General features: G+C 42.8%; 1 protein-coding gene and 1 long non-coding RNA gene across 3 annotated transcripts in view; one reads left to right on the top strand and one right to left on the bottom strand.

Moving 5' to 3' along the window:
* NEDD9 (neural precursor cell expressed, developmentally down-regulated 9) overlaps positions 1–27,864 on the top strand; it is a 201,860-nt gene that overhangs the window by 100,083 nt on the left and 73,913 nt on the right. The window contains exon 2 of one of the 2 annotated variants that reach the window (XR_004438548.1): positions 11,490–11,661. The exons of the other annotated variant lie outside the window; for it this stretch is intronic. The gene's annotated coding sequence lies outside the window, so the exon portion shown is untranslated. The remainder of the gene's footprint in view (positions 1–11,489; positions 11,662–27,864) is intronic. 2 annotated transcript variants of the gene reach the window in all.
* Positions 21,717–26,436, bottom strand: LOC117086727. Its single transcript, XR_004438549.1, has 2 exons — positions 25,903–26,436; positions 21,717–23,184 (listed from the first exon to the last, which is right to left on the bottom strand). It is a non-coding gene; the product is annotated as an uncharacterized LOC117086727 (long non-coding RNA).

Raw genomic sequence — 27,864 nt, 5'->3', positions numbered from 1 at the left:
TGGTCATTAAAGCCATGGCACTGGGTGAGGTCATCCATGTGGTGACTATTGCTAGAGAGGAAAACTCTGGAATCTAATCATCTCAAATGCCTTTTTCCCTCCTCTGGGGGGAACCAAGATTCTCCTCAAGTTCCATGATCTACAATAACAGGATAGCATTTGAGCCATTCATTCATTCATTCATTCAGCAAATCCTCACCACCCTCTCACCATGGTCAGGTATTGTTTTAAGAGCAGGGGATGCCTGTAATCCCGGCACTTTGGGAGGATGAGGCGGGTGGATCACGAGGTCAGGAGATCGAGACCATCCTGGCTAACATGGTGAAACCCCATCTCTACTGAAAATACAAAAAGAAATTAGTCGGGCGCGGTGGCAGGTGCGTGTAGTCCCAGCTACTCGGGAGGCTGAGGCAGGAGAATGGCATGAATCCAGGAGGCGGAGCTTGCAGTGAGCCAAGATCGCGCCACTACACTCCAGCCTAGGTGACAGAGTGAGACTCCATCTCCAAAAAAAAAAAAAAAAAAAAGAGCAACGGATACAACAGTGAACAAAACAAAATCCCTACTTCTACAGAGCTTATATCCAAGCCAAAGAGATAGGTAATCAGCAAATAAACACAAAGGTTCTAATAGGTTGTGAAGGAGTAAGGGATTTCAAGAATAAAAAATAAAATAGGGTATAGAGATGGAGAATGCCAGGGAATGCTAGTTCTTTCTGAGGCTGCAACGGTTGAATAGAGACCTGAAAACAGTGAGTGAGGTGACAGCTGGCTAGCTGGTAGAACATTCCAGGTATGGGAGTGGCAAATGCCAAGGTCATAAGGTAGAAGTTTGCTCAAAGTGTTTGAGGAAAATAAAAGAAGCCTGTATAGTTGCAATAAAGAGATCGTTGGAGAGGCATCCAAAGGCCAAACCATATAAGGCATTGTAGGTGATCCTAACGACTTTTCTGTATATTCCAAGTGAGATACGAAACCACTGGAGAGGTCCAGAGGGAAAGTGAAGATCTGACCTTGTTTAGAAAAATCACTTGGGCCGATATACCCAGAACAGATCTCAGGGGAGCCAGAGGAAAGCAGAACAGCCAGTGAGGAGCTGTTGCCGTAGCTCAGGAGAGAGATATTGGTGGCTTAGACGAACAAAGAAGGTAGTAGTGAAACAGGCAAGAAACAGATATGTGATATATGTTGAAGGATGGGATGTAGGGTTTAGGTTCCATGCCATGAAAGAAGGAAAGAGTAAAACATGACTCTAATATTGGGTATAGCAAAGGAGAATGCCATTTACTGAGAGATAGAACCATAGTGAAGGTTGGAGGAAGGAGAGCAAGTCTGTTCTGGAAATGTGAAGTTGGCATTGTCTATGAGATATCCAGGGTTCGTGTTGAGTGGGTAGTTGTATACACACAGCTGGGCTTCAGGGGAAGAGTCAAGGCTAGAGAGACTTCCATTTGTGGTCATCACTGTCTGCATGGCCATTAAAGCCATGGCACTGGATAAGGTCACCCATGCAGTGACTTGCTAGAAAAGAGAAGAGGAGCATCAGAGAAAAGACAGTGAGAGGGAACAGCCAGGGATGTCAAGAGAGTATCTGGAAAACATGGTAACATGGAAGTCAAACAGTAAAAATCCTCTAAGGATGAAGTGAGCAAAAGCCACTGAGAGGTTCAGATGATGTTTTTAATCTCTACAATTTATTACTGAATTGAAGGAGATTAACACCTGAAACCGTGTATTAGGGTACCTTGCGCTACAGGTCAAGTACCAGAAATCTTGACTAAAAATAGCTTAAGCAGTAAAAGCATTTATGATATCACATAATATAATTCTTGGAGAAGAGTAATTCTGAGGGCTGGGCACAGTGGCTCATCCCTGTAATCCCAGCACTTTGGGAGGCGAAGGTGGGTGGATCACTTGAGGCCAAGAGATCTAGACTAGCTCGGCCAACATGGCGAAACCCTGTCTCTACAAAAATTAGCTGAGTACAGTGGTGTGCATCTGTAATCCCAACTACCCAGGATGCTGAGGCATGAGAATCGTTTGAATCCAGGAGGCAGAGTTTGCAGTGAGACAAGATCATGCCACTGCACTCCAGCCTGGGTGACAGAGCGAGACACTGCCTCAAAAAAAATAAAAATTAAAAAAATTTTTAAAAAAGAGTAATCCTGAGGTTGGTTAAGTCATTGGCTCAAACTTATCAAGGACAAAGGTTTCTTCATCTTTGGGCTCTGCCACCCTGTTGGCCAGGTATGGTGGCTCATCTCTGTAATCCTAGCACTTTGGGAGGCCAAGGCAGGAGGATCCCTTGAGCCCAGGAGTTCAAGACCAGCCTGGGCAACACAGGGAGACCCTGTCTCTAAAAAGATAAAAGCAAAAGAAAAAAAGGGGGACTACTGTAGCTCCATATATCACCTCTTCTCGCACCAATGTCCAGAGGTGGAATAAAGGGAATAGCCTTTAATTGTGTCTCTTTCTAAGAGTGAAAAAACTTTACCAGCAACCTCCTGCATAATACTCTTTTCAACGAACCCAGAACTGTACCATGCACCCATGTCTGGCTGCAACAGTCCTGGAAGGCAGAATGATAGAAATCAATATTACACGGGGCTGGGGAAGAGCCCAGAGCCTCTCAAAGGACATGGCTACTCCGAGGAAGGTGGAAGAAGTCGGGGTTCTGTAAGCAAGAAGGAAGAGTCAAAAGGGTGGTTCTTGGTTCAACAACCGATACTATCTGCGACACAAGCATTTGGCGTTATAAACACGCCTGTCTTTCCTCCACAGTAATGATAAAATATAGGAAGTTATGAATAAATAGTCATTATCTCTCAGCCAAGAGGATAAGGTTTTTCTTCTCAGGCTAGTGTTTGAGCAACCATTGAACACTTATACATGTCGTAGAATCTGTGGGTTCAAAGAGACCTTGAAGGTCCATGTGTCCTCAATATAAAATCCCCATGACTTCCTGTATTAGACAAGATCCCGGAAAGAAATACAGGACACACCCAGATTATCCTAATGTAACAAGAACTCAGAGGATTTGATGCCAGGACTAGCTACAAGTGAGGCCAGGGTGCAGCAAACCCAAAGGGCAATGCAGTGGCCAGGGCTAGTATCAGGGAAGCCTCCCTCACCATGCCTAAGAGGCAGAAGAGGGCTCTAAGCATGGGGCCTCCAACAGGAGTCAAGACCGTTGGTTGAGGGACACAGCCAGGCCACAGTGACCTTGTAGGGATGAGAGAGGCGGGGGAAAATATCCAGACTTTACTTCCTTCTTCACCCAACTGGAAGCCAAAGGGCAGAGGAGCCGCCCAATGGAATACCTGCAGATCAGACTCTGGGGTGCAGAGCAGGGGAGAAGAGGGTGAACATGGTCCTGGAGAAGCAAATGGAAGACACCCAGTCCTCCCCATGGTGGGGGCCAGCCACTCCTCAGGCTGCTCATTTCTCCTGGCCAGCTCTGACTGCTGGAAAGTTCCGGGTCAATCCAGGATCCATACAAAACAGGTCTAACTCTTCACTTATATGAAAATACTTTAGAGAGAGGACCACAGCCCATACACCTCACAGCCAAGTGGTGGTGTGAACGTCCTTGAGATGTTAGTTTAGTTCCTTGGCCCCAGGGTGCCCAGTGTCTGATGGAGTTGGAAAGCTAAGGTCTCCATACATCTTCCCCTTGGCATGTTGTTTCTCAACTGGAGGTGATTGTATCCCCCACGAAACTTTGGCAATGAATAGAGACTTTTTTTTATTGTCAAAAATGGGGGAAGGCACGCAATTAACATCTAGAGAGTAGAGACCAGGGATGATGCTTACCGTCCTATAATGCACAGGGCAGCCCCCACCACGAAGAACGATCTGGCCCCAAATGTCAGTAGGCCAAGGATGAGAATCCCGCCCAGGCAGGAGCTGAGCCTGGACAAGCCTGTAGCTGCAAGACCTTTCCCGGAAGCCACCCGCAATGTTCCTCTGGGACATCTTTGTTTTCAAGGTGAGCTAATGCAAAGCAGTGCTAGTGTCCTTGAAGAACTGGAGGGAAGGAATAAGCAACAGTGGAGTTTCAGGGGTGCGGGGAGCAGGAGGAGAACAAGAGCTATTTGTTTGCAGTGGGAATGGCGATTGTTGAATTTCCCCTTGCCTGGCCCCGGCTTCTCAACTAATGAAAGGGGGAGCCCTGAGACAGCCTTGATATCCTGCGAGCCATCCTCACATCACAACATCAGCTTTCGTAGGCAAGCATGTAAACAAGAAGACCAGCCACGAGAAACAGAAGAAAGAAATAAAAGTTGTTTGGTCTGCTGTCAGGAACAGATTGTTGGAATATTCCAACCCCAGTCCAAAAAGAACAACCAACAATAACAACCGGGAGACCGCAGCCCACGCTGAGACACACAAAGCCTTTGCTTTCCCGGTGCCGCGGACCATTTCCAGCAGAACGCGCCACTGGCATCGTCCTCTGCTTTTGCCATGGCCTGGGGAGCTCTCGTGTTTGTCCAAGCACCCACATTAGGGCCAAGAAATATGAAAATGTCATCTGTGAGCATGAATCAGGAGCAAGTGAATTTCTCATCTGCTGAAAGTCAGCAGGTGTGAGTATTCCGACAAACATGTGCAGTCCCGCAGTAATTCCTCATTTACTTGGCATCAACAGATCAGTTGGAAATATCATATTTTAAGTGAACCTTCCAGATAGGTCAAGTTTACCCTATTTAAGAACATCCTTAATGATGTAGCCTTTTAGGATAAAGACAACTTTCCAAAAGGCATCTATTGCCTTTACTTCAATCAAGTGTAATGGCAATATTTCTATTTTTTAACTGGCTCAGAATAATGGGTACAATGTTATAATAAAAACAATAAGATGTCTGCAGATCTAGGGGTAGATTGCCCAGACATTAAATGAACCCAGATCAGACTCTTTTTCCCTCTGCTTTTTTTTTTTTTTAACTCTTTAGCCTCCCTTTGTGTAGCTGTCAGCTGTTACTCTCTACTTACATCCCCCGACCTGTCCATCTGTAATCCCTGCCTTCTAGTAATTGCTGCTGTGGGCTAGGACAGTGGTTCTGAATGTTGGCAGCATGCTGAAATCTCCTGGGTTCCATCTCCAGAACTGTGATTTCACTGGCCTGGGGTATGGCCTGGGCATGAGGACAGATTGCAACTCCCCAGGTGACTGTGTTGAGTAGCCAAGGCTGAGAACCACTGAGATGGGAAATCCATTATCTTATCTGTTAGAATTATGCACAAAATAATAGTTAATATGATCTGAGAGATTTTCCTACAAATAAGCTTTAGTGTATAAACCTTTTTGACATGTATTTTGAGCTCTTTGAATCTTCAACTTTCTCATTCTTAGCTGTGCCTCAGCAACGTGACCTCAAGCTAGGAGAGAGGTAGAATGGATCAGTGGTTAAGTGCTTGGGGTCTAGAGCTCAATTACCTAGGTTCAAACCTCAACTCTGTGGCCTTGAATAAGTATCTTAACCTTTTCGAACCCCAACCTCATCTATAGGTGTTGGAAGGACTCAGTGAGTCAGTGCACAGAGAGGGCTGGGGACAAGGCCGGGGACATCACAACACTCAGCACAGCCGGCAGGGTCTGGCAGGGCACGGAATTCACTTCAGATTATCAAAGAGGAGAGGCAGAGGTGTGGACAGGGAAAAGAGCACAATTCTGTTGTGGTCCCCAGAGGCTGGCAACAGTGAGAAGCTTGACTAGCCTGGGCAGGAAAGGGGAGGGGAAGAAGCTGTGTTATTAGATCCCAGGGAAAGCTGAGGCTGTGGAGAGAAGCAGGGAGGAGCTGAGAGGAAGCACCCGACTCTCATTCTCCCTCCAGCCTCTGACCTCTTGCAGGAGCCTCCCTCCCACTGGCTGGACCCAGTGAGACGCCAGGGAGTGGAAAAGAAGTGGTCCTCAGGTTCAGCTTCTCAAGACGCACTCCCACAGCAAAGCAAGGGAAGAAAGAGAATGAATCTGGGTGGGTGGGAGGGAGGCAAATGGTGAAGAACCAGCTGAGTTAGCTATTACTAATCATTCTGTAGCTGGGAAGTCACCAAAGAAAGTCCCTATTGCCCTAGAGTGGGTGAACGCTACACAACATCCGCTGTAGAATCAGAAAGAGAATTGCCCCTCAAGCCCCCACATGCTGGAAGAAATGTGCCTCCACCACAGACCTTTAGCACCAAACTGAGATGGTCCAACACTGCTATGGGCAAAAGTCCAATTTTTTAAGATGTCCTAGGCTCCTTGAGAATCTCAGGGCTGAAGGCAACGTGCCTCATCCCTGTGGGCTGGTTCACGCTGCTCTCTGAGCCTTTCCTCACCAGCTCACCTCTGTCTCTTTTCCATCTCCTGCCCATGCCTGTTAGAACTCAGACCTCCTAGCTCACTTCCTTTGCTAATTGAACCACATTCCTGCGTCCCATTTGCAGCATGCTTTGGAATTTCTTCCTCCACCACTTCCCCACCCCCAGACGCCACTCCTCTCTTCTCACTCATGAATGTTGACCTTTTGTCTAATAAAAGTTTCATTCTTCCAACCTCCCACTATTGACTTAAGTAGCCATTCTTTTCCATTTGCTCTCCAAAACCAGTCTCATTACCTATCAAGTACTCAGTGGTGCAAGTAGAGGCAGAAACCCTTTTCTTCCAGCAGCTTCCATTTTAAGTGTAAGGACAAGAGACATTGCTGAGGGGCTGGTGGCTTTCCCAGTGGATGTCTATGCCGCGCGCTAGTTCTGCCCCATGCTTTGCCACTGCACCATATTACAAATGAAAATTAGTCACTTCGAGATGCACCCACTGGGCGTTGGAGCCCTCTCGTACTGTGCTGGTACACTTGCTTTGCTGCCTTAGAAACTCTGCAGTGACTTTATTTTCATTTTCATCACTAGTTTATTTATTTTTTTTCCAGATCATCCTATAACCAGGGACATATTCCTTTACCAGAATCTAATTGAACTGTTTATTCTTGTCACTCCATTATGTTCCTTCCAAATTCCTTTGAGTCCCTTTTTCCCATCACGTATGCATTATGCTATAATAATGGCCACTATTTGGCTCTGTTTTCTCTTGGAAGCCTGACACATGTTCCTACTGTGCTCTCCTGAGTAAAGAGAGAAGATGGAATCAATCTTGTTCCCCTCCAGTACTCAGATGCCCTTCTGCAAAAGCATCAGAATCAGAGAACCAGGACCTCCAGAAATAGCTGGGGTTGAAGTTAAAAAAAGCCCTAATGAGATTTGCCATGGTAGGATTTTAAGCACTGATTTGGGTTCAGGTGGGCCAAAAGCGTAAGTAGCAGCAACAGCAGCACCCTCTGTGTACCCACTCCCTGGAAACTCCTGTTCTAGTCCCTTCCCTTAAGGAACTTACATTTTAGATAAGGAGAGAAAACTCATCATGGGCGCACGCACCCACACACACAACACACACACACAACACACACAACAAACGCACACACAACCCACACACAAACACACACACACAACAGACACACATACAGAGCCAATGATGCGGGTTAGCATATGATGAATGCCAATGAAGTAGTAGCTAAATAATAATAATTAACTTGCCTTTAAAAATCTATAACACAGGCATTTCTCTTAATCAAGACTCATTTTCTCCCAGGTAATTTCCATTTTAATTGGTATTGGTGGAGGTTTTTTAAATTAGATTTCTTAATCTAGCCCTGTTTCTATTTGCACAGCTGAAAGATATCTCCCACTTCCAAATCTAGCATATTGTTTGAAGTTTTGAATTTATGACATCTCCACCAATTTACTATAGATTGATCCATCAGTATCTAAGGATGTCTTGAGATGATTTCTTATGATCAAAACACTTTGAAGTAGTGATTATCTAAAGTATAATCTAACTTCCCGTTTGGGGAGGTTGAAATATGTGCTTTCTATCTTCGGTTCTCATTTTTTTTTAATGTGGGTGCTGCTTTAGCAAAGTCAGTAACTCCAAGAACATCCTCCCCTAGTTTGAGTAGATGTGTCACTAGAAAAGAAAAAGCCCGGCCGGGTGCGGTGGCTCAAGCCTGTAATCCTAGCACTTTGGGAGGCCGAGACAGGCGGATCACGAGGTCAGGAGATTGAGACCATCCTGGCTAACATGGTGAAACCCCGTCTCTACTAAAAAAAATACAAAAAAAAAAAAAAAAAAAAAAAACAAGAAAAAGTCCAATGCTGAGTGATTTGAGTGGTTTGGAAGAATTTCCCGGCTTGCAGCTTGTACTGACGAGCATTAATACAAGTAAACCATTAACTCATCAGTCACACCTGCTCTGTTTGCTCTGTGCTTGTTTCTACCCCAGCACCCTTGACAAGGTGCTGAGCTTGCTGCCTGTGGGCACGTCGGCCTCCTTGCTAGACCATTTACTAGCTGAGAACATGCAGGGGGTCTTTTAAAAATTTTGTGTGTGTGTATATATATATAATATGTATTTTAAATGACAAATAAGAATTGTATATGTTTATGATGTACAGCATGATGTTTTGAATGTTTGTGCAATGGCTAAATCAAGCTAAGTAACATATGCATTAGCTCACATATCATTTTTTAAGGTAAAAATACTTAAAATCTACTCTCAGCAATTTTTGAGTACGCAATACTTTACTATTAACTATAGTCACCATGACACACAATAGATTCTCTGAACTTACTCCTCCTGCCTAACTGAAATTTTGTATCCTTTTACTAACATCTCCTCAATTCCTGTACCTCCTGTTTCCAACCTTAGCTTCTCCTAACCACGTTTCTACTCTTTACTTCGATGAGTTCCACTTTTGTATAGCCCACAAATAAGTGAGAACGTATTGTATTGGTCTTTCTGTGTCTGGTTTATTTCACTGAGCAAAATGTCCTCCAGGTTCACCCATGTTGTCACAAATGCCAGCATGGCCTTTTTTGAGGATAAATAGTATTCTACTATCTGTATGTCCTGCATTTTCTCTATTCATCAACATTTATTCATTTATCCATTATCCATTAGGTTGATTCCATAACTTGGCTCTTGTCAATACTGCTACAATGAACATGGGGGTGCAGAGAGCTCTTGGACACACTGATTTCATTTCCTGTAGATATGTACCTAGAAGTGGGTATGTATCCAGACCAGAGTGAAATTGCTGGGCCATATGGTAGTCCTGTTTTTAATGTTTTGAGGAATTTCCCTACTTTTTTCCATTAGACTGTACTAGTGTGCATCCTCCCCAGTCGTGTATTAGGGTTCTTTTATTCACATCCTCACCAACATACATCATTGGTTTTTTCATGTTTTATTTTTTGGTAACAGCCATTCTAACAGGTCGGAGGTCATATATTATTGTGATGTAGTAGGTATTATTCAGCTTGGTGTTCACAACAGAGAGTACAGTGCTCTGTGCCCAGCAGATCCAGAAGTGGATTAATGAGCCAGTTGAATATTGATTACTGGGAAATAAGGAAGGCATTAATACTCCCAGAGAGCAAGGATAGACCTAGGGGTGCTTGTGAGAAACCAAGGTTGATCTACAGCATTCACAACCTGGTGAAAGGGGCCCGGAGTGTGGCACTAGCTGCAGCCCTGTCTGCACCGAGGGCCAGGAGAGTGAGATGTGACTGGGTACCCCTTCCAGGTCCAAGGAAGGGTCTGAAGAGTGGGGCCCACATCATCCTTCAGAACATAAGACATGGACACTCCCTGACAACAGGGACGGCCCAGGTCATTTAGCCCTATCTCATACCCCTTTATAACAAAATACTCCATTATTACTTCCATAAAACTTGGTAATTGGGATATGTGCAAATGAAGGTATGCTCTGAAAAGCTCCTAACAAATACTAACTCCAATTCTAATCTGGTTCTTGTGCTTGATATAGAGAGGGAGAGAGAGTGGAAAAGGGATTTGGTCTCAAAACAACTTTTGGAGTTTGCCTGGAAACAGTATCTCGTAAGCATGTTCATTGCAGCCTTTGGCTGATTTCTATTATTAGAAAGAGGAAAAGCACATTTGGATGTTGACGTGACATTCAGGTAGGCAGCATTTCTTTGCTCGACTTAGGAAAATGCTAATGAAAAAGAAACCAATCATGTAAAAAGAGATCAGAGCACTTCAAAGTGCCTGTCCACCCCCATAGTCATTTTCCTTAATCTTGACATCTGAATCACTTGCTGTCTGGGTGAACAGAGGAATTTTCCAGGGAACAATTTCATATTGAATGAGGCTCTACTAACAGTTGCCCTACATGTCATGGATGTCCATTTCTGCCTTCCGTTGTATGAACAATGCCCAGGGTAATTTGGATCTTGATAATATTGACTCACAACCTCAAATAAATGAAGTCATATCAAGCCACTGGCAGGGTGGAATCTGCTGGCAGGAAAGGGAGTAGAAGGCTTGACCACAGGTGGGGACTGTGTCAAGGGCAATACAGATGAACGCACACAGATAGGCGCAGTTCCCGGCCATTTGCACCTCAGCATTGGTGGCACTGTGTGGCACTTGTCATGATTCAGGTTGCCCTTGCTTTTAGCAAATTCAACCCTTTTGAACACTTGTTCTTATAGAAACTAAATTAGAAAGGGATTGTTCATTTACAAAGGAATTGCTCATTTTAACCAGAGTCTTAAGTAGCTGACACCTCTGTGCTAGTTATAATTTTTTTTAATCTCAACTTGGATACACATTTTCAAGAATGTATCTATTAGGTAAAGTACATTCACATAAGGAAAAGTAGATGGTTAATCGTATGGCTATTTAATTCCCAATATCATAATCTTGGATACTTCTTTCAATAAACCTTCACCTAGCCAATTTCCAAGAAATCACTTCGTCAAGTGAGTTAAATTGGGCAATGGTTAAGCAATAGGAGTGTCTTTTTTTTCGGATGCCAGCACAGAGCCACTTGTTCCTGTTAATCATGAAGACTGGAAGACAAGCAGAGCTACGTGACGGATATACTCACCAGGCCCTATCTCTGTGGGAGGTGGTGTTTTGGCACAGATAGGCTGATGGTTTCAGGGTCAAGAGGGAAGTGATTAATCCAACTGGAAAGAAGACAGAGGAAAATCCAGCAGACAGTCATGAAGAGCATATAAAAACAACCACCACCCAGTATGAGTATGAGTATACAACGCTCGCTTTGCACACCGGAGAATGCAATGAAATGTTACCAGGATGAAGCTGAAAACAAAGAAATGATCCTTCCAACTGTGGCTCCCAGTCATGGCTTTTCTTTCTGCCCCTTGGAGACTCCTCTGTAGCTCCATTCTCATCCCATACCTCCAGGGTCTGTGCACACCAAGGCCAGTGGAAGTGCTTGGGAAAAGATCTTGATAGTAGAACTAGACAGAAACATGCTTTCAGAGAAAGGATGCGTCTTGTTGCTTATTGTGGTTTTTCAATACATGAGCCTAGTTTACATAGCAGGGGCCCAAATGCAGCTCTGTATAATATTGTCATACTTCAGCTATGTGCATGTTTATCATTTCTTTACCAATAACAGCTGGAGAAAATGGCTGAGATTGGAGAGGAGGGAGCAGAGGTAGAGAGGAAGTCAAAACATTGGAATGGATGACGTACAACTTCCCTGATGTATGAAGCTGCAGATTCAGCCACATGTAGTTGATGTCGCCATGTCAAGACTGCATTTTTCCTTCCAAACACAAAAGTATGGGGTAAGCTTAAAGGAGGACTATGAAGATGAAGCCATTGAGGCCCAAGACTTTATCTTGATTTCTTCGATTCCTTGGATATGTTTACCCCCTCCCCACACTGGGCCCTTGTAGCTGCTTAGACTGAACCTGCTGGCCCTTCCCTTGCTGGAAAGTTGCCCTCCAAGAAGTGCAGGAGCTCAGATTGCACCTGCTAAGTGTTAAGACCAGACTTAGCCATGCTACCAAATCATTCTGCAACAAGGCCAGTTTCACACTGCCTGAGCAGACCTTTCTGTTCTGCCAAAGGCAGCTGAAGCAGGGAAAATGGATCCGCAAAGGGATCTGGGCCAGGCGCAGTGGCTCACTCCTCTAATCCCAGCACTTTGAGAGACCAAAATGGGAGGATCACTTGAGGCCAGGAGTTCAAGACCAGCCTGGGCAACAAAATGAGACCCCATTTCTACAAAAAATAAGATTAAAAAAATTAATCAGGTGTGGCAGCAACTATGGTCCCAACTCTTGAGATGCTAAAGCGGGAGAATCGCTTGAGCCCAGGAGTTTGAGGTGTGATAGCACCACTGCATTCCAGCCTGGAAGACAGAGTGAGACCCTATCTCGAAAAAAGTAAATAAAGGAATCTGAACTTGAAGAATGGACCAAAAAAGATTGATGCTTGACTGTCGTTCCTCTTTGCCTGTGCCATCACCTGGGATCGGAATGCCCCATTTCTCGTCCCCAGTTTCCTTCTCCAGTCATCTAACCCCTCTGCTTCCTCCAATACTCAGCTAAGGCATTACCTCCTCCTAGAAGCCTTCCCTGAAATCCTCAATCTGTTCTCTTTCTTTGACTTCCCTCTTTGGAGCCTCAACTGTCTCTTTTTGTTTGTCTGTCCTGCTAGACTGAATGTAAATAACTAATGAGAGTATCTGCATGGAATGGAAATGGACCCTTCCTAAGTGCTGTGTTAAGTAACTTCACTGAACCAGATGAGAGCATTAGAGCAGCTGCTCTCTAGGGTTCTGCCAGCTCCTGTAGGTGGATGTGAGGCTGCTGGGGATGTTGCTATTAGCGATAAAGTTAAAGGCCCAAGAGGTTCTTTGCTTCAGACTACGTCATTGGAGGCTGATAAGCCATGGCCAAGTGTGTTCAAGGTCTCCAGCTGTCATAAAAGTGCCTGCTTGTTTATTTTTTGTAGATAAGTGTTACTATTATTTCTGGGATTGTAGGAAAAGCCTGGGGCAAGAAATCACTGTATGTGGCTATATTGAGATCCCTGGAACATTAAAAAAAAAAGAAAAAGAGGCGGGGGAAAGAGAGAAACCACATAGTCTGCATTTGGTGATACTGTAATTCTAGCTCCCTTTAATTACAGTTAATCACTACTGTAATCTAAGGTAATGAACACTGTAGCTTTGCTTGCTAATTGAAGTTGACAGAATGCAAGAAAGCGCCCCATGGCAAACCCCTTTCATCAGGGGAGTGTTTTATCTTTGTTTATCAACAAGAGAGTGGGTTTGTTGTTTGCTTGTTTTAAGACAGAGTCACACTCTGTTGCCCAGACTGGAGTGCAGTGATGCGATCTCGGCTCACTGCAACCTCTGCCTCCCGGGTTCAAGCGAGTCTTATACCTCAGCCTCCAGAGTAGCTGAGAGATTACAGGCACACGCCACCACACCTGGCTAGTTTTTGGACTTTTAGTAGAGTTGGCCAGGCTGGTCTAAAACTCCTGATCTCAGGTGATCCACCTGTCTTGGCCTTCCAAAGTGCTGGTATTACAGGCGTGAGCCACCGCATCCGCCCAAGAGTGTTTGTTGGTTTTGGTTGTTGTTGCTGTTGTTTTTTAATGGTTTACTCTAGGTTTAATTCAGAGGAAGTAAAGAGATTATTCTTCAGAACACCCTTGGATATTTAACTGGGCACAACCCAATTAATAAGTGATCCATTTTACTATCACAAACTGAATTTATCTTCGGAAATAAAGACAGACCAAAACAACCCAGAAACTACACATATCTATTATGTATGCATTAAAAAGGAAAGAAATCACAAGAAAGGGGAAAAAAATAGTTATTTAATTGAGTGCATGGCCCCATAGGGGCTATCGGAAACCTGTATCTACATTTGTATGCAATTTTGTGTATGCATTTTCTGGAAAGAAAAGTCATACTTTATTCAGACACCCAAGGAGGTCTGTGATATCCCCTCTGCCAATCTCAACTTAGATATTAGTGTTTAGTGAATGAAATAGTCCATAAACCAGATTGACTATAAATCTGGTAATGGTGTTGTAAAATAAAGGTTTTCCACACTCTACAGAAAAAGACCAAAATAAGTAGCATAGCTATAATTCTCTCAATCCTCATGCCCAAATTCTCTGTAGCTCCCTGAATAGCCTAAGACATCAGAGAAAGTCAGAAATTTATTGTCACAGCAGCTAGAATGACCTGTCACCTAACCAGACAAAGCCCAGAGCAGAGCTGGAGGAGCAGAAGTTCTTAGAAGGTCTACCCTGCACTGCCATCACTCATTTCCAGCCCAAAACCTTTAACAGATACTTTGTTTGTAGTAAATGGCTTAACTTCACTGAATTACAGTTAACCTCAGATGTTTGGATTTTTTGTTAAATGTTTTAAGACGAGAGGAAAATACCACTTTTTTTTTTTTTTTTTTGAGACGGAGTCTCGCTCTGTCGCCCAGGCTGGAGTGCAGTGGCCAGATCTCAGCCCACTGCAAGCTCCGCCTCCCGGGTTCACGCCATTCTCCTGCCTCAGCCTCCCGAGTAGCTGGGACTACAGGCGCCGCCACCTTGCCTGGCTAGTTTTTTGTAGAGACGGGATTTCACCGTGTTAGTCAGGATGGTCTCTATCTCCTGACCTCGTGATCCGCCCGTCTCGGCCTCCCAAAGTGCTGGAATTACAGGCTTGAGCCACTGCGCCCGGCCGAAAATACCACTTTTTTTTTTTTTTTTTTTTTTTTTTTGAGACGGAGTCTTGCTCTGTCGCCCAGGCCGGATCTCAGCTCACTGCAAGCTCCGCCTCCGGGTTTACGCCATTCTCCTGCCTCAGCCTCCGGAGTAGCTGGGACTACAGGCGCCCGTCACCTCGCCCGGCTAGTTTTTGTATTTTTAGTAGAGATGGGGTTTCACCGTGTTAGCCAGGATGGTCTCGATCTCCTGACCTTGTGATCCGCCCGTCTCGGCCTCCCATAGTGCTGGGATTACAGGCTTGAGCCACCGCGCCCGGCCAAATACCACTTTTATGTAATGAGAAATTTCAGATACTTGACCTTTTTCTAAGTTCACAAATTCCCATTTTAATTTTCATCTTTACTGAAATTTCTTACAGATAAGTAAAATCCCTCTTCCTAATTTCAAGCAGATTTAAATACCTCTGAAACTAGTTTAAAACCTGTGATATGACATAATTCTCCCATTTGGGCCAGTTGAAATAAATATCAATTTAGCCCTTTTTCCCCAAATACTGGTAGTGTGTGTGCGCACATGTGTGTGTGTGTGCGTGTGTGTGTATATGTGACGAAGTTTTGCTCTTGTTGACCAGGCTAGAGTGCAGCAGCCCAGTCTCGGCTCACTGCAACTTCCACCTCCTGGGTTCAAGTGATTCTCCTGCCTCAGCCTCCCAAGTAGCCGGGATTACAGGTGCCCACCACCATGCCAGGCTAATTTTTGTGTTTTTAGTAGAGACAGGGTTTCACCATGGTGGCCAGGCTGGTCTCAAACACCTGACCTCAGGTGATCTGCCCACTTCGGCCTCCCAAATTGCTGGGATTACAGGTGTGAGCCACTGCACCCAGTCGGTAAATTCTTTATTATCATTAAAAGCCAACAATTTTAACTCAGTCTTATTCTATATATCTGTTCTTTCATTCTTTTTGTATTTCAATGAATGCTTCTATAAGTACACTGACTTCAGCCAGGAGTGGTGGCTCCCGCCTGTAATCACAGCGCTTTGGGAGGCCAAGACAAGAAGATCAATTGAGCCCAGGAATTTGAGACCAGCCTAGGTAACACCGTGAAACGCCGACTCTATCAAAAAACCATACAAAAGTTATGCGGTAGTGGTGGCACATAACTGTAGTCCCAGCTACTAGGGAGACTAAGGAGGGAGAATCTCTTGAGCCTGGGAAGCTGAGGCTGCAGCAAGCTGAGATCGCACCACTGCACTCCAGCCTGGGCAACAGAGTGGGGCCCTGTCTGAAAAAAAAAAAAAAAAGTATATTATAGATGCCATTTTTACCTTGACTCACTGACATCCAGTTTCAGAGCCTGCAAAGCTGAGGCCCAACTCTGCTATGGTCTAAATCTGTTGTAGGGTGAAGCCTGAGGGTCAGTTTGGTGCCCCCTTTTACTTTTCTCTACTTAAATTCAATCTATTCTTACAGCATAGTACTTAGAAATAAACTTTCTATTATAAGCCTTAGACATGCTATTCAAAGGTAATTAGTTTATTGGAAAACTGGAGAAAGGCCATTTTCTAAATAGTTTCTTGGAGAACTGGAGAAAGGCCGTTTTTCTCCCCCAGATAAGACTCATATCTCTACAGGCATTGATAATAGCTTCCTTTTTTTCTGATTATTGCTATGTCTAATGAATTGCCCATGCCCTTGTTCCCTAGGATCATTGTTGAAAATTACTAATATATACAGCAATCAGCATATGTATTTAGTTGAAAACCAATGTCTCCAACAGCCTTGAAAGCCCAGCTTTCTCTTCCAATATCAAAATATTCTATTTTACTAATAAGTCATTTCTTAAGCCATATAAAATAAAGTCTAAGTATAAATCTTAAGGCATTATGAAAAGATAGTTGGGAACCACATCCCTGCAGCCAAGGGAATGGTGGCTTCTTCTGCAAAGACATCTGACCTTATCAAAGCTTCAGATCAAGAATTCAGTTCATCAGTTCATCTGCTATGTAATAAGCACAAGAGCCACTTGTCCTTCACATGATAAGGTCATGGTACATTACAAGCCACTTGCAGGTTTAGTTTTCTTGAAAGGACACATTTGCAGAGAGTGCTGCCAGAGAGAAACGACTGACTGAAATCAAATAGTTGACATCAAGGGATACCAATTTCAGAAAAAGCAATTGAAGGCAGCAGCCAGAAATGCTGAGATTTTCATATGAGGGCTGTTTGTAATCATAGGCCAGCAGGTAATTCCAGCATGTGCAGCTTCTCTTTGACATCTCTTTGACATGGTGCTATGAAAACTGCTGGGCTAAAAGCAAAATCTCCACCTGACAAAAGCAATCCTCACTCCCATCTATTGATACTTTGCTCCTGATTCACAGCAATAAATGGTCCTTAAAGTGAATGAGAAGAGGATAATTCATTCCCTACACACACACACCAAGATGAACCCAGTCTTCTTGTATTAACTTCTTGCTGAATGCAATTGATCCGGACCATTGGCTGGTTTTCCAGAGACTTCAAATAGCCTGACTTCGCTTGTTCAGCCAGTAGGGTTGAGATTAGAGACCCTACATCAAGGTCACTGAAGGCACCATTGGAAACTACAACTGTCCCAGCTTAGACTTAGACCACTGGTTACAACCTCCCATTCCTAGGTGACAAATATAAACCCATACAGTAGTTGAAGACAAAGGACCAATAAAAAGCAGAAAAGTTGCTTTTATAATAATAAATACACCTGGCTAAAAATTCTAGTGGCCAGATAGAATAAATTTAGCATCTTAGCTTTCGTCGCTAAAATAGGATCTGCTTCCAGGCTCACTCTTATAAGGAAATTGTGTAGATAATGGCTTCTTTTTCAAGAGTTTAGGGCAGGGTTTCTCAGAATCAGCACTATTAACATTTGGGGCCAAATAATTATTTGTTGTGGAGTTTCCCTGTGCATTGCAATACGTTTGTCAGCATCCCCAGATGCTACTAGATACCAATAGCACTGTCACCCCTCCCCCAAATCCACCTGAGTATGACAATCCAAAAAGTCTCCAGACTTGGAAAAATGTTCCCTGGAGTAAGTGGGGGGGGGGGGATGCAAAATCACCCACAGGTGACAGCCACTGCTTTAGGGCATTATTTATTTATTGTATAAATGTATGGGGTCCAAGAACAAATTTGTTACATGCATAGACTACATTGAGGTCAAGTCAGGGCTTTAGCCTATCCATCACTTGAAAACTATACATTGTACCCATTAAGTAATTTATCTTGGTCCCCTCCTTTCCCACCCCCTCTCCCTTCCAAGTCTCCATTGTCAATCATTCTACTCTCTATGTTCATGCATACATGGTTTTTTAGCTCCCACTTATGAGGGAGAGCGTGTGGTATTTGACTCTCTGTGTCTGGCTTGTTTCACTTAAGATAATGGCCTCAGTTCCATCCATGTTGCTGCAAAAGATATGATTTTATTCTTTTTTATGGCTGAAGAGTGTTCCATCACATTTATACACCACATTTTCTTTATCTAATCCTCCACTGATAGACACTTAAGTTTATCACATATCCTTCTGATTGTGAATAGTGCTGTGGTAAACATGTAAGTACAGCTATCTTTAGGGTATTATTGAATAACCACATTTCATCTGGACCAATGACACCTCTCCCCCAATTCCTTGCTCTCCAAAGAACTTCCCTCCAAAAGAATTGCCTTTTCTTTTGTAAAAAGGTGACCAGTCTTAGTTTGAACAACTTTTCTGCCAATATCACCAGTCATAAGGACAATGCATTAATTGATCCAATTGTTATTTCAGGATAGAGGAAAGTGCTTCCATCCATACATGCTGGAAAGCTTTAAGTATAGATTTATTGAAAGAACAAAATAAGTTAAAGTCCAGAAAATACTATAGCAATATTCAAGTCGTCAAGAAAACCAGAAAAAAATGAAAATTTAAAACTCATCTGAAATCTTCACCTGAAACCACACAGAAATAACCATTGCTGATATTTGGTGAGCATTTTTCCACTTATCTCTCCTTGTCCATATAACAGATATAAAGCCTGGTAGATACACAGAAGTTCTACGAAATAACCCAGGTTTCATTATCCTGTCGTTTCGACATTTAGAACAATGAGAAGATACTCAGGTGATTTTAAACTTGAAGTGTTTGATTTAATTTTCTTTGAATTAGCAGATTTTAAAAAACTGAAAACTGAAGAATCTGATGAACTCTCTACATTTCTTCACTGCTAGAGATACTAGTTCTTAAAAGGTCCTTATAATTTAAGAAAATGTGCAAAACCTATAGAGCTGGCTGGGAGCAGTGGCTTACACCTGTAACCCCAGCACTTTGGGAAGCCAAGGCTAGAGGATTGCTTGAGCCTAGGAGTTTGAGACCAGCCTGAGCAATATAGTAAGACCCCCATCTCTAAAGAAACAAACAAACAGAAAAACTTAAAACAGCTGAAGTTATTGCTATTTTTAAACTGTGCTTTTCACTGTTGACTCTTTGACAGGAAAGATGAGGAAGTTAGTTAACATATTTTTTTCAACCTTTTTTCTTCTATTACCGGTATGATTAGTTATACTAAAATACTTACTTGTGACCTTTAAATTCTCTTTTTCAGCCTTCTTCTCCAAATTGTTTGGTCTCAGTTCTATTTTAAACTAATCCACAGCCTCTCAGTTTCTGAGTTCTTTATTTTGATTCATTTTTTATTTGGCTGGATTGGTTTTCAAGACACACTTTTTATTTGCAAAAAGAACCCATGGATGCTGTATTTCTTGAGGTTTGATTCATTCCTAAATATCTGCCTCCTGCTTTCTTACTCAAGAAACAACTGGGCTAGAGATTGAATTCTTGGTCACCCTTTCTCTCGCTCAATATTTACAGACACCACTTCACCATCCCTGGTGGTTCCCCCAGCAGTGACCTATGAGCACGGGATGCTGGGGCGTGTGGTTCCTCACAAAGCCCTGATTCCGCCTCTGGGGGCGCCATCTCACTCAGACTGCAGCCTGGGCATGCTCCTGTCACCTCGAGGAGGCGATGGGGGTCCAGCTCTTGTTGGGCGCCCTCTCGCCACGGTTCAGCCCCCTCAGCCCCTGGGCTCAGTCTGCATTGCCGGCGGGGAGGTAGCCGGTTGCAAAGTCCGTTCTCCATCTACAAGAATGGCAGCAGAGGCTGACCCTCCTTCCTTGCCCCAGACATGATCCGGGGAACTCTGATGGCTGCCGCTTCCCTTCTTCCGTGCTTTCCATGGAGTCCAGAAGGCACCCGGCAGTCACTTCCTCCCCTTTCCCTGAGGAAGCCACCATTTCTCTCTCTCATCTTTCTGTCTGATTTCCTTTGTTAGGACCTTCGATTTAGTTCTGCCCTTTGGGTGCTTGTGGTGCAGGGCAGGGGTCTCCAAATCTGGTCTTAGGCCAGGAGAGTTCTTGGCTTTGCTAAGGAAAGAATTCAAGAGCAAGCGGTGGTAGAAGATGGTAGAAGAAAATAGCATTATTGAGATGGCAGTTACAGCTCCATGGCTGGTCCTGCAGAGAAGGGTTACCCCCTAGGCAGTGTGCTGACAGTAACAGCTGAGAGGCAGTTCTGCAGTCAAATTTATACCCACTTCTAATTACACGCAAATTAAGGAGCAAATGACGCAGAAATTTCTAGAAAAAGGGCAGTAACTTCTGAGTCATCGAGTCCTTACCATGGAAAGGGGCGGTAAGGTTGGAGTGTTGCCACTGAGTGTTGCCCCATCCTTGTTTTAGCTAGTCCTCAGTTTGGTCCGGTGTCTGAGCCCCACCTCCAGAGTCCTGCTTCCTACTGCACTTGTGGTGACTTTCATGGGTACGAAAGAAGTCCTTTTGTATATTCTTAATGTATGCTCATTTCAAAAAGCACATACCAAATAACCAAGAATTAATTATCCCGTGGCTCCATATGTACATTCTAGTATGGATTAAGTAGTACATACTCTTCGAGACATGGACATCTCGAACTTTTTCAAGAAGTATCACCCAGTGTGCTCTTGCCTACTCTGTCTCCTAAATGTTGCCTGTATTTTTAGTCAGTTTTACACGTCTTAGCACATGAAAAGACCGGACCAAATGAATAGTTATAGATTGTGACAAAAAGCTTCTCAAAATAGAATATCCTCCACAGAGGTCTTCAGTAAATATTTATTGATGAAGAGGCCATATTGAGAACCCTATTAATGTGTTCCAGGGCTTCAGGGGAAAAAAGGATGCATAAGGAAATACCAAAAATAAGTGTAAGATCAGGATAAAATAATAATCAGTGTTAACTGAGTGTTTCCCTGTGAATGGCACTGCTTTAAGTTGTTGACACAAGTGGTCTTGTTCAATTTTTACAACCACCATATGAAGGAGGTTCTACTACTGTCCCTACTTTAAAGATGAGGACACTGAAACATAGAGGAATTAAGGAATATGCTCATGGTCAGATAGCTAATAAACCTCAAGTCTAGACTTGAACCTAAGAAGACTAAGAGATGCTCTGATATCTACATGGATGATTGTGAGGGAAATGGACTCTATCTTGACTAAAGTTTGCAAGGATGTAGGCTTACAGAAGCATACATTAAAATTTGGGTTAGGACTAAGAAAAAACTTCCTTTCTTAAGAGCAACACGGCTCAGTCTACCAAAAGAGGTTATAAGTACCCTGTGTAAATGTCCCAGACAAAAATGACACCTATGCACATGTGACCTAATGGCACCTATCCACGTGTGACACCCTTCCAGCCAACCAAACAATGACCTCATGATGTCAAAGGCCAGGAATGTGAATTGGGAAGGCGAAAATAACAGCTTGCTTTCACTTTCCAAGCACAAGCCAGCCAGCCCAAGACGTTTCTCTCTGCCATGTGCTCCCTGCAGTTCAAGAGGGCCATCCATGCGCCAGACAGATTAAACACTAAAGGAATTTGAGACGATCACTCCTGGGAGGGTTTTTTTCCACTACTTTCTAATCCAATGAAGCCTGAGCTGGCAAAGGCAGTTGAATTGAGAGTGGCTAAATATGCAGAGTCCTTGGAGGTTAGAATACAGTCTGTCTACAAAGAGAAGGCATTTTGCCTTCAGTCTGTCTGGATTTCTAATATCTACTGCAGACTATTAATCATGAATGCCAGACTCTTGAACCTCTTTGCGTTGTTCACATTTAATCAGAATCCTCCCCCTTACACACACAAAAAAGCTACAAAATCCTGCCTGCTTATATGATTTACATGAATTTTAACATTCAAACAATGGTTTATCTGGAACATATCCCCTGGATTGAACATATATTTAATAGCTTTGAAATGAAGTCAAACAAAACCAAAAATGTAATTACTATGCATATCATGAAATCATCAGAATTAAAAATTAGCCAAGGTCATACTGTTCATTTCCTTTAGATTTCCTATTAAAACATTAGTTATCCCAGATTTTCACCATCAGGAAATGGGAAAAAAAACTGAATAACTCATTTTCTATAAGACAATTTCCATCAAATTGTATTGGGTGAGAATTTGGCCCAGAATTTACACTTTAATGTAGGATTTTGCATTTTAACTGTCACCTGATTTTATTTGTGACGTTCACATTAAGCAGATGTCATAATTTACCTGAATTCCATGAATAGCTCTCTTCTTTGTTCATCCACATACCCATTTTCCATGTAGTTAACTGGGCTTTAACTTATCTTGTCCTTTTAGTGAAGGTATACTGTGTTTAACTCAGACTTTTCTATTTTAGCTTTCTGAGATGTGAGGATGGGAATGCTTTTCTCTAAGAACCCTATTCTGGGATAGGGAAGCCAAATTGGAAATGTAGAACCACACTGGTATACAGCTTCCAGAATAGTCATATTTCCCTGTTCCAACCACATATAAATTCCTAAACTCGCTTCACACAGAGAATCTGGGAAGTGAACAAAGCCTGTGTTTTCCCTCTTCTACTATCCAAAGGGTGGGTTGTGTGTTGGCACCTTAGGACAGGGAGGGAATTTAGACCGCATGCTCTTGATTGCACAGTCTGGGAGGGTATAGGGTGGTAAGGACAGCAAATGTTCAGCTAGGCCAGTAGAATGTTGCTAACAATCTGTCACCAACGCAGCTGCCAAAATTTTAAGGTTGCCGAGAAAGTAAGTCTTTAAAGCAAAGCGTCTTTGTGCCTTCTTTTTGGAAGTTTCTTGCTAATTTGCTCCGCTGCTTCACTGGCAATCTGAGAGCTAGAGCTAGAGCTTTTGTACCATCAACTCTCAGCAAACAGAAGCTGGGTCAGCAGACTGCAAAGCAAAGGGTCTCATTAAACCACAGCCCTTTGCAAGTCAGGTCCGGGCACATGTTTGGCACCAATTTTCTTCACTGGGGCATATTCCAAAATACATAAGGCTTTCAATTTTTCTTCTTCTTTAAAAGAAATGCTCCAAAGTCGGATAAAGTTAAGGAATTTGAAAGGTGTTTAAGGTGGAGGTTTCCGCTAGGAATAATTATTCCAAGGAGCTGAGTTCCAAATTTGACATCCTCAGGGTAAGACAAGAATCTAACACATCACAGCAATAATGACTGTCTGGTGGTCTGCAAGCTTCACTGCTGGGCCGAAGTGGTCTTTCACTGACACAGACTTTAGTTGTTTGGAGATTTTAGCAGAGCAAAAACAAGGCAAAGAGAGAAAATAAGGTAAAAACAAGGTACAAGTTGTCACAAGAGCCATATATTCTGGATTTTCCATGATCCACATCCATATAATCTCTCTGACTGTTCCCATAAAGGCAATCATGCTCACCAGTTTTGAATTAGAAAAGTTAAAAGCATAAACTTGGTATAGTTTATAACAGATAAGATACAACTTTATTGTTCTTTGAGAGCAATGATTGTGCCATATTTATCTTTGTGTTTCTAATAACTTGCACATGACAAAGAGCTCAATTTATGTTGAATGAATGAATTGAAACATAAATATGCTAATGAAAATCAACAGAAATGTGGGAAGATAGTTACTATATTAAGCATCATTGTTTTACCTCTATGACTGATTTTAACATACACCAAGAATTCAAAGACATAGGTTCTAATTGTGATTGTGCAGAATACCAGGGGGAAAGTTACTAATCCTGTAAAGACTCATTTTGCCATATAGAAAATGGAGTTAATAACTTCCCTTACTTAGCTTATGTTATGGAGTTGTTATGTAAACCACCTGAGACACTGAATGTGGAAATGCTTGGTAATCTGAAAAGATGCGAACCAATGTACATTTTCACCATTATCATTATTATTGCTAATCAGCACTGCTCTGGTACTCAGGGATGCTCAGTCATCTCAAATCTTGCAAAAAGAAAACTGCTGGGAGCCACAAAACATCTCGTGCCACATGTGAGCTTACTTTCCAAAATGGCTTCATTTTTATAGTCATTAAAAAATAATTCAAAACCTGTCATTCTTTGTCCCTAGTGAGCCAACCAGGACATGATCAAATGCGGAGAATTATAGAACATGAACCCCAGAAAGAATTCTTTTGCAACACACACACACACATGCTTACACGTGTGCTCACACACACACGCTCACACACAATATCACATCCTTTCAGCACTGAGAATGGTTAATAGGTGTGAAGACTCATGCACAGAAAACTGAGAAATAGTGTGTGACTATTTCCGTGACTAACACACTTTCTATATCATCTTCCTCTTCAATACCATCCTTACCCCAGATGTCCAGGATCTTCAAGTTACTTAGGCCCCAGCATACATGCTGCTCAACTTCTACCACTTCTATAAGTCATTTAATTCAAGCCCATTCACTCAATGCCCAGAACTGGAGTGACAATGGGTGGGATGAGAAATCATCATCTTCTTCATCACCATCTTTATGATCTTCATCATTTCATGAACATTTACTATGTGGCTTTACATTCATTATCTCTGTCTATCATGACAACACCTTACGAAACATATACTATTAACCCCACTTTACTGATGGGCAAGTTGAGACCTAAAATGATTCATTTTCCCAAAGGCACACACCCTAATGTGACAGACTCTGGATTTGAAACCAATTCCACCTGATTCTAAAGACCATGTTTTTAACCACCTCACTGTAATGCTGAGTGTTTTTATCACAGGAAATTTTTGGTGTGCTAGGACAGAGATTGGAAAGGCCTTCTGGGAGCTTCTCAATGTACATTCTCTACTCTGTTTATTTTTGTCTATATACCAACATATATTTTTGAACCCTTTTTTATATATGGCCAATGATGCTAGGCCTGGAGGAATATTAAAAACAATTATTTCTATAATGTAAGTGACTACTAGTTATTTAATTCCCTTTTTCTAGGGTTATTTGTATTTTAAAAGAAAGGCTATATGCTATAAGCCAAATGAACGAATCCCTAATGGTACGATTTCTGACACTGAGACAAGCACATGGAGAAGGATCTTTGTTTCTGTGGTGGGGTGTGTGTGTGTGTGTGTGTGTGTGTGTTAAGGGCACAGTCAAGCACTGCACTACTCGTACCATACCATGCAGACAACCATCTAATCTGATCTCTCCAAAGGTTTGACGGTATTGGCGTCATTCTCAATATCCTCATCCTACACTTTAAAATTGCTGATTAATATTAATATTTGGTCACTCTATCTTAAAACAATACCTACCTCTGTTATTAGGAAAATTAGAAATTATATCGATTGTTCCTAAAGATACAATTTGTTTCTCTAACTCCAAGGGAAGTGAAGGAATATGTTTCAGACCATACATGTCTCTGTATTATTTGTTTTTGTAAGGTAGTTTTTGTCTTTTGCTTCGAATTGAGAGCATATGAACAAAATTCCACGGTATAAGCAGTCAATTTTGCTAATAATAACACATGCCTAAAGCACTAAGATTAAATTATTACACATACTAATAAAATTATTCACAGTGGTACTCCTTGGTAATGCTGTACAGACAGAACACATCTTCAAAGTCAACCCTATAACTTCAAGCCTTTATAGGGTCCTGCTGTTTCCAAGGATACAATCCAATGCTTAGTTTACAGGAATCTGAAATCATCTGCTGTTTTAAAAACTTGAGATTAGCTATTGCTGTCCCCTTCCAGGTTGGCCTTTGGAAGCGAAAAGTCTTTAAGCTTAAGTGAGCTGGAGAGTATTTCTGAGTCAGCAGGCTCCAGGTGGAGGGTACACCCCAAGATACCTTCGCTTGCCAAAACAACACTCCCTGCAAGGTTATCAGAGAAAAGGCAGTAGAAAGAGCCCTCCTGCTGCCAGAGTGTCTTGTTTCCGCAAGGCTTCTCAGCCTGCCTGCAGCCACTGGGCGAGGAGACAAAAGAACACCTCACCTGGCAGAGCAGCACAAAGGTCAGGCACGTTTCCCTCCTGATCTTGGAGCTGGGTCCTCCTCCTTCACATGAACTGTCCAGGGCTTGGTCATATACCCGATACCCGGGTCCCCCTCAGTCCTGCCCAGACTCCACTGGTCTCCCCAGAAAAGACCAACAGCAGAGAGAAACGAAGTGTGTCTGTTTTCTGGTTTCACATTGCAGCTCTTCTTGCTCTTCTTACGACAGAAACAACATCTGCGATGATGCCAGAGACCTGTGAAGTCATAAACAACCTTTCCCCCAGCCCTTGACAAGCACTACCTTGCTTTGAGGTGCAATCAGTTCTGACAAGTTTATGGCTTTGTGTCCTCCATCCCAATGGACATTACCCTCTGGGGGAGTTTAATGACCCCTCTCAGCTTCACACTCGCTTGAAGGAAAGGGCCAGAAGTCAGTAATGATGTGTTATGACTTGCCTGGCTTCAGGTAGTTCAGAACCTTCAAGCTTTAGTTGAGATTACAGGAGAACTCAGATGATGAACTGGCTTCCAAAGAAGGCCAAATAGGAAAAAAAAAAAAAAAAAAAAAAAAAGGCTTTTTCAGTCCAATAGCTGAGTGACCTGAAATTTAAATGCAAAAAATGCATTAAAACCCACAAAACCACTTCCTTTAAAATTCTTGAGAGCAAACATGTTACAGTATTAAGTGAACTTTGCTCTAAGCAAAATTCAGAGAAGAGCATTCACACGTCTGAGAGAAGAGCCAGCCAGCCAGGGTGCTGGGGTCCAGCTCTTGAGAAAAATGCTGATGTGAAAGCCTTGTTGGCCTGGTTCAGCCCCTGAGTCTCCCTGGTAGGCACATGCCAGGCTCAGAACATCCATAGCTGAATGCTCTGAGCCCTGTAAAAATGCAGCTACAATGCGAAATCAACTCTTAAGTATGCTATGGGATGCTGTGATAAAATTTGAGTTTCTCTACCTTCAGTTTGCACTTTGGTTCATTTAGAAAACAGTCCGTAATTGTGTGCTTCAAGAGTACAGTTCCATGGCTGTAACAGAATTGAGCCCTCTTTCTTCTGGCCTTTGCCTCTTTGGGGATATTCCAACTCTATGGAAGGTGATCATTTGTGATTATGATCAGGTATTTATATTTTGCTGTAAATGAAGACTTCAGAGTCAGTTTCAAAAAACAAGAGATGGATATAAGGACATGTGCTTATGAGTAGGGGACAAATAACTAGAGACAAGAAATAAAAAGAGACAAGATATAAGACAAGATAAACTTTGGTGCACACTACACACACACACACACACACACACACACACAAAGAATCTACATTGTTTCTGTCCCTCTGCCAGGTTGCTGGAAGGCAGAAATGAGAAGCCTCAGCCCTCATCTTGTTTAGAGTTTTCCCTGGGCCAGGCTCTTCTGCTGCATTGGAATTCAACTTTGTAAATCTCAGTGTTTCCAGGTAGACCTTGGGAGAAAGGTGACCCCAGAAAAAAATTAGAACAAAAAGGAAAAAGTAAGGAGCAGTATCTAGAATGGGAACATTGACAAAAAGAAGCAAAGTTCAGAAAAAAAAGGGCTGTTAGATAGACCTGGACTAGGCTAATTCCAAGGTTGCCTCCATGTACTCATGGGCCCTCAAAAGGCACTCTTCCCTCTCTTCCCTCTCCAGATCCTAGTCTTCCCATTAGATCAATGAGGATGGAAGACTACACCAGGGCAACCAACTAGGGGCAATTTTGCCTCCCAGGGGTTATTTGCCAATGTGTAGAGATATTTTTGGCTGTCAAAATGGAAGAAGGTGGATGCTACTGGCATCTAATGTGTACAGGCCACAGCTGTTGCAGAACATCCTGAAATGCACAGGATACTCTCCAACAACAAAGAATTATCCAGCCCAGAATGTCAATCATGCCAAAGTTGAGGAACCCTGGCTCCACTGTTTAAAGGATCTGATACAGGTGACTGATG

This window comes from Trachypithecus francoisi, unplaced genomic scaffold (assembly GCF_009764315.1).
Source record: "Trachypithecus francoisi isolate TF-2019V2 unplaced genomic scaffold, Tfra_2.0 Lachesis_group10, whole genome shotgun sequence".
Taxonomy (NCBI): domain Eukaryota; kingdom Metazoa; phylum Chordata; class Mammalia; order Primates; family Cercopithecidae; genus Trachypithecus; species Trachypithecus francoisi.
The sequence above is the reverse complement of the archived record's forward strand: the minus strand, read 5'-3'. Positions and strand labels throughout refer to the sequence as shown.